The sequence below is a fragment of the Plenodomus lingam genome (assembly GCF_022343315.1).
Source record: "Plenodomus lingam strain CAN1 chromosome Unknown contig_12, whole genome shotgun sequence".
In the NCBI taxonomy this organism is placed as follows: domain Eukaryota; kingdom Fungi; phylum Ascomycota; class Dothideomycetes; order Pleosporales; family Leptosphaeriaceae; genus Plenodomus; species Plenodomus lingam.
The window spans coordinates 297,118-306,723 of NW_027093930.1; positions in this window are offsets into that span (position 1 = coordinate 297,118).

Sequence of the window (9,606 nt, forward strand, 5' to 3'; positions counted from 1 at the left end):
CAAAACTATACTATATATAATAAGGAATTACTAGCTATTATTAAGTGTCTTAAAAGCTAGTTAGTAGAATTATAGAGCATTTATAAACTATTTATAATATTTATAGACTATAAAAACCTAGAGTACTTTACTAGCCTTTAAAGCTTAAGCAAGTAATAGTGCTACTAGGTAGAGGAACTTTTAAAATATTAGTATATCCTATAGTATAGACCTAGCTATCTTATAGGATAACCTAATACCTTAAGCAGGTAACTATAAGACTTAAACTCCTCTAAAGTAATACTATAGTTAGTAATACGCCCTAAATTAATTTAGGTTATAGTATTAGAAGTAGAGGAGGCGTCTAAGTTACTAAAGGGCGCTAGCCTTTTTACTAACCTATATATGCAGACACTATAGGACAAAGTAGTATTAGAAGATAAGATATACTAAGTGCGTCTTAATATAGTTTAGAAAGGCGCTAGGTCTTTCCTAGTTCCTACTAATATAAAGTAATAGATTAGGGACTGTATAATTAGTGCACACAGCACTTTGCTTTAGAGGGGTATTATTTAGTTACTAATATAGGAACCCCTTATAACTACTATTATATAGCAAGTATATAAATTAGGTTTAGTAGGATATCTAGGAAAGAATATAATATTTTAAATACTGCGCCGCGACTATTATTAGGATAGAATATTAGGAGACGTTGCGTAGTATATTTAGAACTACTATTATTATAGTGCTTATATCTCCTAGAAGCGCTAATAGGGTCTATTATAACCTATACTAGTTATATTATAATACTAGTCCTAAATATCTATAGATTTTATAGTTAACCTACCTATAAAAGATAATAGCAAACCTTAGTTCCTATTAGTTATTACTAATAGATTATCTAAATATATTTAGCTTAAAGTAACAGTCTCTATAGTAGCTAATTATTATACAAGGATCTTCTAGGATAACTAGTAGTAGTTCTAGGGCTTCCTATCCTCTATTATTACTAACTAAGGCTCTAACTAGTTAGGATCCTTCTAGATAATATTATGCTAGATAATAAAGATAAACTAGTTACTGTCTACTATATATCACCCCTAGATAGACAGCAGGATAGAGTAGGCAAACTAAGAGGTGCAGGTGGTGCTGCGCATAATAGTATGCTTTAAGCAGACTAACTAGCCTAACTACCTACTAGCCTGCTAACTTGCACTTAATAATAGGGACTCTAGTATAACTAGTATTAGCCTAAATCTACTTTTAAATAGGTATACTATAGACATGCTATAAAAGATAATATTACTACTAGTAAAGCCTAAGAATCCTTATAGAGAGGCTGTAGCGTTCTTATCGCACCTATAGAGGGGTGTAGAGCTAGCGCAAGCTACTATTATATTCTAATAGTAATAATAATAGGAAGTAATAAACTAGTCCTAACGCCTAGCTAAAAAGTTCTTAAAAGGTAATATAGTTTAGTTTATAATATATAATATAAAGATAAACTAACTAAGTAAAAAGTTTAACTAGCTATAGGTAAAGTATAGAGTAATAGAAGTCCCTACTCTACTTATAGTAGTATTAGATTTACTAGGGAACTTGTATAAGACTATATATATAGATCTACTAGAGAGAGCTGCTAATAACCTGCTACTAAGCTAGAAGCTTTAGGACTTATAACTAGGTCTAATAGTTACTCTAGAAAATAAAGATATAACGCTAGATAAATAGGAAGTAGAAGAGATCCTTTATATAAAGAATATAAGAGGAAAAGGAAAGTATTAAGTCCTAGTAAAATAGAAGGGGTATATTAATCTAATATAGCACCCGCTAGAGGTAGTGTAGGATACTAAGGCTCTAGATAGGTTTAAGGAATAGTATAGAGATACTATGTATAATAATAGCCTAATATATATAAAAGCTAGGAGGTAAGGGTAAAAGGAAACTAGAATAATAACTTAGACCTTTATTACAATTAAGAAGTAGAAAGGTATTAGAGATATCTTTTATTTATCTAGATAATACTCTAAGTAAGTGCCCTACTACTAAAGTTTTATAATATAGCTAATAATTAGGTAGTAGTATCTATACTATTACTATCTATAACTAACCTCCCCTTAGCCCCCCCTAAACTATTATTTATATTATTCTAACGCCTCTATATCTCTTAGTAATAGTAGTAATACTTGCGCGCGTTGTAGGTAGGGGAAAACTTAGTTAATAAGTACGAGCGGCAGCAGTAGTAGCAGCAGGAGGAGAGTAGTACTTTAATAGCTAGCTAACGTGCAGCACCCTAGGCCTAAAGAAAGTAAATATTAGAATAGATATAAAGGGAACAAGGGAAAATTAATACTAATAATAAGAGTCTTAATACTATAGGTAGTACGCTTAGTAGTGCTCTTAAGCTTATTAATATAAAGGTTAGTTTAGGCCTAGGTCTTATTTATACGCTAGTTAATACGCTAAAAAGTAACACTAGTAGTAGTAGTAAGCTATATAACGTTATTATTACTATAACTACTATATAAAGGCGTAATAGTAGACTAAAGTAGAAATACTAGAGCACTAGTAAAAGATAGAATAATAGCACTAAGCTAATACTAATTATAGGCGTATAAGTAGGTAGTAGGGGCAAGTAGAGCAACAGCGTTATTAGTTTAAGCCCTTAATATAAGATCCTTAAAATAATAGTAGTGCTAGTAGAACTATAGTATAAACTAGTAATAGGTGCCTTTAGTAGGTTTCCCTATAAAGGTGCTAAGGGTCCCCTTCTTTATAATATAGAGGCAATCCTCCTAGGAACTATAATAAAACTAAAGCTAGTTATAAAGGGCTTAGCAAATGTTAGGATTATTAGTAAGGATAGCTTCTAATTAAGTATAGGTCTTATAGCTATAATAGTAGGACTTGTATAAGCTCCCTAGATATAGTTAGAACTTACTATAAAGAAAATAAAAATTAAGGGGAACTTACTACTACCTTCCTAATAGTTACACTTACTAAAGAGATAAAGCTAGTTAATATACTAATTATAGGGAAGCAGCTTTACAAAGCTACTATTATACTCCTTATTATCTAAGTTACTAGAAATAATAAAGCTACTAAGCAGCTATATTTAGGGAGGCGTGTGCTAAGCAAAAGTTAGTGCAGGAAATATAGGGAGAACACTAGAAGTACGCACCTTATCTTAGTAGGCCTAGCGCAGGGTCTAACTACCTTGTAGTAGATCCCTACTACTAGCACTAGTAGCTACAGACAAAGATATAATAGGAACTAGATAGGCAGGATTAATAGAAAAATTAGAGAAAGGGCTAATTAGTAGGGAAAATCTATTATATAATAAAGTAAGTTTAGGAAATTTATAGTAGGGTAGGATAGCTATATTAGAACTTTTATAGTAGGGTGCTAAAACAAGCGTATAGACGCTACGCGCGCGTACCGCTTAATATACAGGCCTGTTACAAATTAGGAAGGAATATAAAGATATAATAATAAAACCTAAGAATATATAGAAATAAAGCCTAAAATAGATTATAGGGTACAAAGATATAACCCTAGACCCCTAGAAAGACAATTTTATAATAGTTTATAGGGAAGGTTAGGGGTATATAAAGGGCTTAGGCTTATGCCCAAGCCTAGGTCTAACACAAGACAGACCAAGTCTAACACCACTACTAAGCGAACACATTACACACCTATAAAAAGGCGCTAAGGGCTTACCTCTCCTTTAAGATACTAAATACTATTATCAACGCTTATTGCATTCTCCCTTGAGGCCAGTCCATAACAATACTCTATAATCTAGTTAGTATCCTTCCTATAATATACCCCCTAGGTGTAATATTAAAGGTAGGTAGGGCATCTAAAAGGTATCCTATACAACTTTAAGGCATATAGGAGTGCGCGTCTATATAGAAAAGGATACAGTTCCTACACCTATAGGTCTTGTATAAAAGGACAAGAAGAACATGCCTATCCTAATATAGGCAAGCAGCTCTCTATATATATTAATAAGTTAGGCCTTTATTAGGGCTAACTTAGTATAGAATAATAGGCAAGCAATTCTACCTTATTATTATACTACCCCCTCCTATAGAGAAAGGATAGTCCCTATCCTTATAATTAGGTTTAGATCCTTTATTAAAGAAAACCTCTTGCAAAATAATTCTACCTTTACCTCTACCTTTACCTTTACTTCTAGCTTCCTAGGGTACATACCCCTATCTATGGCCTGCCTATATCTAGCCCTCTACCTACCTACTTTCTTATTCTTTTATCCCTAAATTTTTAAATATTTAACCTAATCTATCTAAAATCTAGTAAGTATTTAATCTATATAATTAAGCAGTTGCTAATCTAAATTAGAACCTTTAGCTATGCTAGTACTAGTACTACTAGGAGTTCTCCTAGTTGCTTATCGCGCTCTCTATATAAGAGCCGTTAGGGCTCTAGCTAGGGGCAAGTTTAATAACTTTAACTTCAAGTTAAAGAATTCTAAGAAGTGCTAGTACTATATTCCTTAGAATAAGTTCTATAATCTAGTGTATATCTAAGGCTAATAGGGTTCCTTTCTAATTATAATAGATTCCCTTATATATTAGTATTAAGTATTTAGCTCTTTAAAATACCCTAGATAAGTACTATAGTCTAGTTATAAACCCCCCTAAAGGCTATAAGAAAGACAAGATGCTTACTACTTTTTAGTTAGATATTAAGCAATTTAAGGCTACTATATATAAAGCTACCTAAACCCTAGCTAGATATATTATAGTTACTAATTCTTAGACTAAGAGTATAAAGGCTACTAATATCCTTCTAGCTACTTACTACTCTACCTTATCTTATATATATAGGTTTTATAATAGTATCTTTAAGATAGTATTAGTAGTTAAGGGTATTGTAACAAGGTAGGCGCCCTGCCTGTGAAATGAATACTACGTCATCTCCCCTGCCTGTACCACTTGGCCATGGTCCAAAAGGTACGCACAAGAATACTTAAGCTAAGTAATCCTCGCATAGTATAATATATATATCTTAACAGATAATAGTGCTAGACCCTAGTGCCAACCCATGAACCTTGTTCAAGTCTAGCCTAGGCATCTAGTAAGCGCTAGCTATTTTAGCCTAGCCTTGTTACAGGTATAATATAAGCTATAGTTAAAGTTAAGAAGGAAATAGTAGAAAGTTAGGAGGTAATATTATTAGCTATTACTAGGCTAGCTAAGAGTATTAAGAAGATAACTAAATCTGCTCTGCCTCCTACCTATACTCTAAAACTAGCTAAGCTAGTTACTAAAATAGTAGCTAAAGAAGCTAGTCTAGGCAAGATTACTATTAAATTTAATTCTAATCTAGATTCTAATAGAGCTATAGACACTAAATAACAGGGGGTTTTCTAGGGGTAGTGTTCTAGAAACCTTAAGAGTTCTAAAATAGGTATAAATCTAACAAGATAACAAATAATAGCAAGATAGTAATGATAGGTAGTGTTATAGACTAGCCTTAAGCGAGAATATAATAAGCGTTAATAATAGTATTTAGTATCTTAAAGGTAAGGTAAGCCATCTACGCCTTTTTATAGGTGTGTAGCGTGTTCGCTTAGTAGTAGTGTTAGACTCTGTCTATCTTGTGTTAGGCCTAGGCTTAGGCATAATCCTAAGCCCTTCACAGGTAGTAGTTAATAGGTTAATCTATACCTTCATATAATAAGAATTAGGTTCTATATTATATATAATTATTGTAAAGTAATATTAGATCCTCTTTACCTTTTTCCTATACCTAAATCTACTTAGGTAAGCTCTATAGGGGACCTTGCTAATTTAGATACTATTAGTAGAATAAATATAATTTATAGGGAGCTCCTATAAAGTTAGAGGTAGGATACTAAATAGGATTAGGATAGTATTAAATCTACTTAACCTTATATTTAAGCTTAGATTAATATAATTTACTAGCTAGGATTTCTTCTACCTCCTATTCCTCTACACCTTATATAGGGGTACTAGGGGGTTTTAGAGCCTTATATCTAGGTATTAGATCTTAGGGATCTTTATATAGCATATTAGGCAAGAAGACGTTATAGATCTTAGAACTAGGTAGCAATTAGAGGCGATACGCGTTTCCTACTTGTTCTAATACCTTAAAGGGGCCTTCTTATTATTTAGATAGTTTTTAGCTAGGTTATAAACTAGCAAGATTAGCAGTAGATAGATAAATATAGTTACTAACCTTCTAGTTAACTAGATAGTAATAGTAATTAGTAGTAGAGTATATTTAGTCTTAAGCTCTTTCTATATTCTTCTTAGTAATCTTCTATATATTATATATCTAAGTAGTAAGGGATAAGGCGTCCTTACAGTGTAGTTTCTCTAGTATAGTAGCTAGGGTCTTTTCTAGTTTCTAATAGTAGCTTTACTTTAGTAAGGAGCTAAAGAGAAGCTAATATAGAGCTATACTAATAGATAAATATAGAAAAGTACTTTAGGCACAGTCTATTATAGGTAGTAGGTTGCTCTAGTTATCTTAGTAATAGGATACAAAAGGCCTTAGTCTCTAATTAATATACTTGTTTATAATCTTAGTTTGTCTATTAGTTTATTTATAGTAGGTAGTAGAGAGCTTAACTTTAGTGCCTATAATCTAATAGAATTTAGACTAGAAACTAGATATATACTAAGGTCCTTAGTTAGAAATAAAAGTATCTAGAGTATGTCTAAATTAGAAAACTTACTACATAAATAAGGTAGCTATACCTTAGGCGTCTATAGTTTTATAGCAAGGAATAGTAGTAGCTTGCTTTAATAGGTAATTAATAATGACTATAATCTAATTATATCTAACTTAATTATAAGGGAAATCCTTAAAGTTAATATACAAGTGCTATATTAGTAGACTAGGGATAGGAAGGGGATAAAGTATGCTAGGGAGTTAGTGCTATCTTAGGTGCCCTCTCCTATAAGGGATATAGTTCTATATATAGCCTTTATATAGTATCCCTACACCTTTTTAGTAGTATTATTAGGATAGAATCTAATAGGTTTTAGTAGCTAATAGGTAAGTAGTAGAAACTTAATTATAAGCCTTATAAATTAGTCTAGTGTATAAGACTAATCTAGTAGGCACACAAAGTTAATCCTAGTAGAGAAGGAGTCTATTTTCTATCTAATAGTGCTTAGGCAACTCTAATCTTTCTATTAGGAATAAGGACCTATTTTCTTAAAGAAGAGTTTTAATAAGCTCTAGGGATCTAAGAGTTATAGGGTTCTAAACTACTAAAATTAAGGCAAGGATTAGTAAGGAACACTTAGCTAGGTAGTCTTGCGCTAAGTTAGAGTTAATTTAGGGGTATAAGCTATCTAGGGTAATTATTACTTGTAAACAATTATCCCTCTAAGTAGTCTTAAGGTTAACTATATCCTGTTCCCTTCTACTTAGGATATTAGCGCGGGCGTTATAAGATCTAGGAGTATACTTAATTTAGAAGTTAAAGGGACTTATAACCTCTAGCTATCTAGCTTGCCTAGCACTAAGGACTTTAGTAGATATAAAGTACTCTAGTGCTCTATAGTCTGTGTATACTCTAATAAGGTGCTAAGTACTTATTAGGTTAGCACGCTATTTCTTAAAGGCGTAGATTATTGTAAATAATTCTTTATTATAGATTTCCTAGTTAAGTTTAGAACTAGTAAGGGTCTAACTAAAGAAGGATATAGGGTACTATTTCCTATTAGGATGCTCCTATAAAAGGACAGCTGCAATAACTCTATTAGAGGCGTCTGTCTCTAGTTTTAGAGGGTACTTAGGATAGAAGTAAGCTAAGCTTAGGATTGCTAGCAGGGTATTCCTAAGCTAGTTAAAGGCTTATTAGCATTCTAAAGTCTATATAAATAGGGTAGCAGGACTCTAGAGAGTAGTTAAGGGCTTAGCTGTCTTAGAGAAGTTTTCCACAAATTGCTAGTAGAATCTAGTAAATCCTAGGAAGGACTTTACTCTAGTTATTGTCTTAGGAGCAGACTAGTTTTAGAGTACTTTAACTTTATTAGGATCTACCTCTAAGCCTTTGTTAGTAAGGATATATCTAAGGTAATAGGTATAGGTTATATAGAATTTACTTTTCTTAATATTAGCCTATAATCTAGTAGAATAAAGACGCTTAAGGACTTTTTAAATATAGTCCTTGTAAGTAGCAAGGTTTTTAAAGTAGATAAGGATATTATCTAGATAGGTAATATAGAAGTTATCTAAATAATCTATTAGTATATTATTTATATAACGCTAATAGGTTACAGGTCTATTATATAGCCTAAATAGTAGGACTTTATATTTATAGGTACTATACCTAGTGTAGAAAGTAGTGTACTCCTCTAAGTTAGGGTCTATTTAGATCTTATTAAAGGCAGCACGAATATCTAGCTTAGTAAAGATTTTTACTTTAGCTAGCTAGGATAATAGATTATCTATATAAGGTATTAGATACGCGTCCTTTTGCGTTAAGCTATTAAGCTTATAGTAATCTATATAGATCCTAAGGCCTCTATTTAGCTTCTTAATACACAGGATAGGGGAGGTAAATAGGCTCTAACTAGTCTTAATAAAACCTTTCTATAGGTGCTCTTGTACATATTCCTTAGTAGCCTAGAGTTCCTTAGTATTTTAATAATAAAGGGGACTCTAGTAGTTTAGAAGGGGTTCCTCTAGGACTATCTTGTAGTTATAAGGCTAGTAGATTAGAAGTTTATTAGCCTTAGCCTTGTTAAAGACGTCCTAATAGGAGTTATAGTTAGATAGGAGCTTCTAATCTAATAAGCTATAGTTAAGAGCGTCCTATTTAGATAGGGTTTAGATCCTACGCTTAATCTTATATAGGCTAGTAGTAAAGAATTTATTAGAAGATTTTTTTTATATTAAAATAGAAAGTATTAGTAGAAATAGTAGTAATTTAGAATTTTATAGGTAGGGTAATAGTTAGTGGTTAGACTAGGGTAGGTAGTATAATTAGTTTAGTAGCAGCCCTATAAGTAGCTAGAATTTTAAGTATACTACGTATCCTATTAATTAAACTAGGACTATTTTAGTTCTAGTTCTCCTCTTAATCCTAAAGGGTGTCTCTTTATAAGATATTATAGGTAACTAGAGTAGATAGCACTTGCTAGTAGAGTTGTACTAGAATAGGAGGTGCAGGGTTATAGGTTAGAGGATATTTCTTTAGCTAGATTAGCTAAGATTTATCTATATTAATTAGGATTTAGAACTATTTTAGCTAGTATTATCTAATAATATAATCCTAAGAACCTAAGTCTACTATTATAAAGCGGTAGTTATAAACCTTTTAGCTACTAACTATTATATAAAGCTAAATATAGTAGGCAACTAGGGAGGTAATCTAATCCTAGAACCCTTTAATAGTAAGCTTATATAGTAGCTTTTAGATAGGTACCCTAAGTATAGAAGAGATATTATAAGTAATTTTTAAATTAAGAAATAAGTAACCTTAGGCCCTAGTATCTACTAAAGCGTTTAGGTAAATACTAGATCTATTAAGGCATAGGGTTATACGTATAAGTAAATAGGAACTAATAAATAATTTAGTTAAGGAAAGGTTTAATAGGTTATATTAAGTTAGGCCTA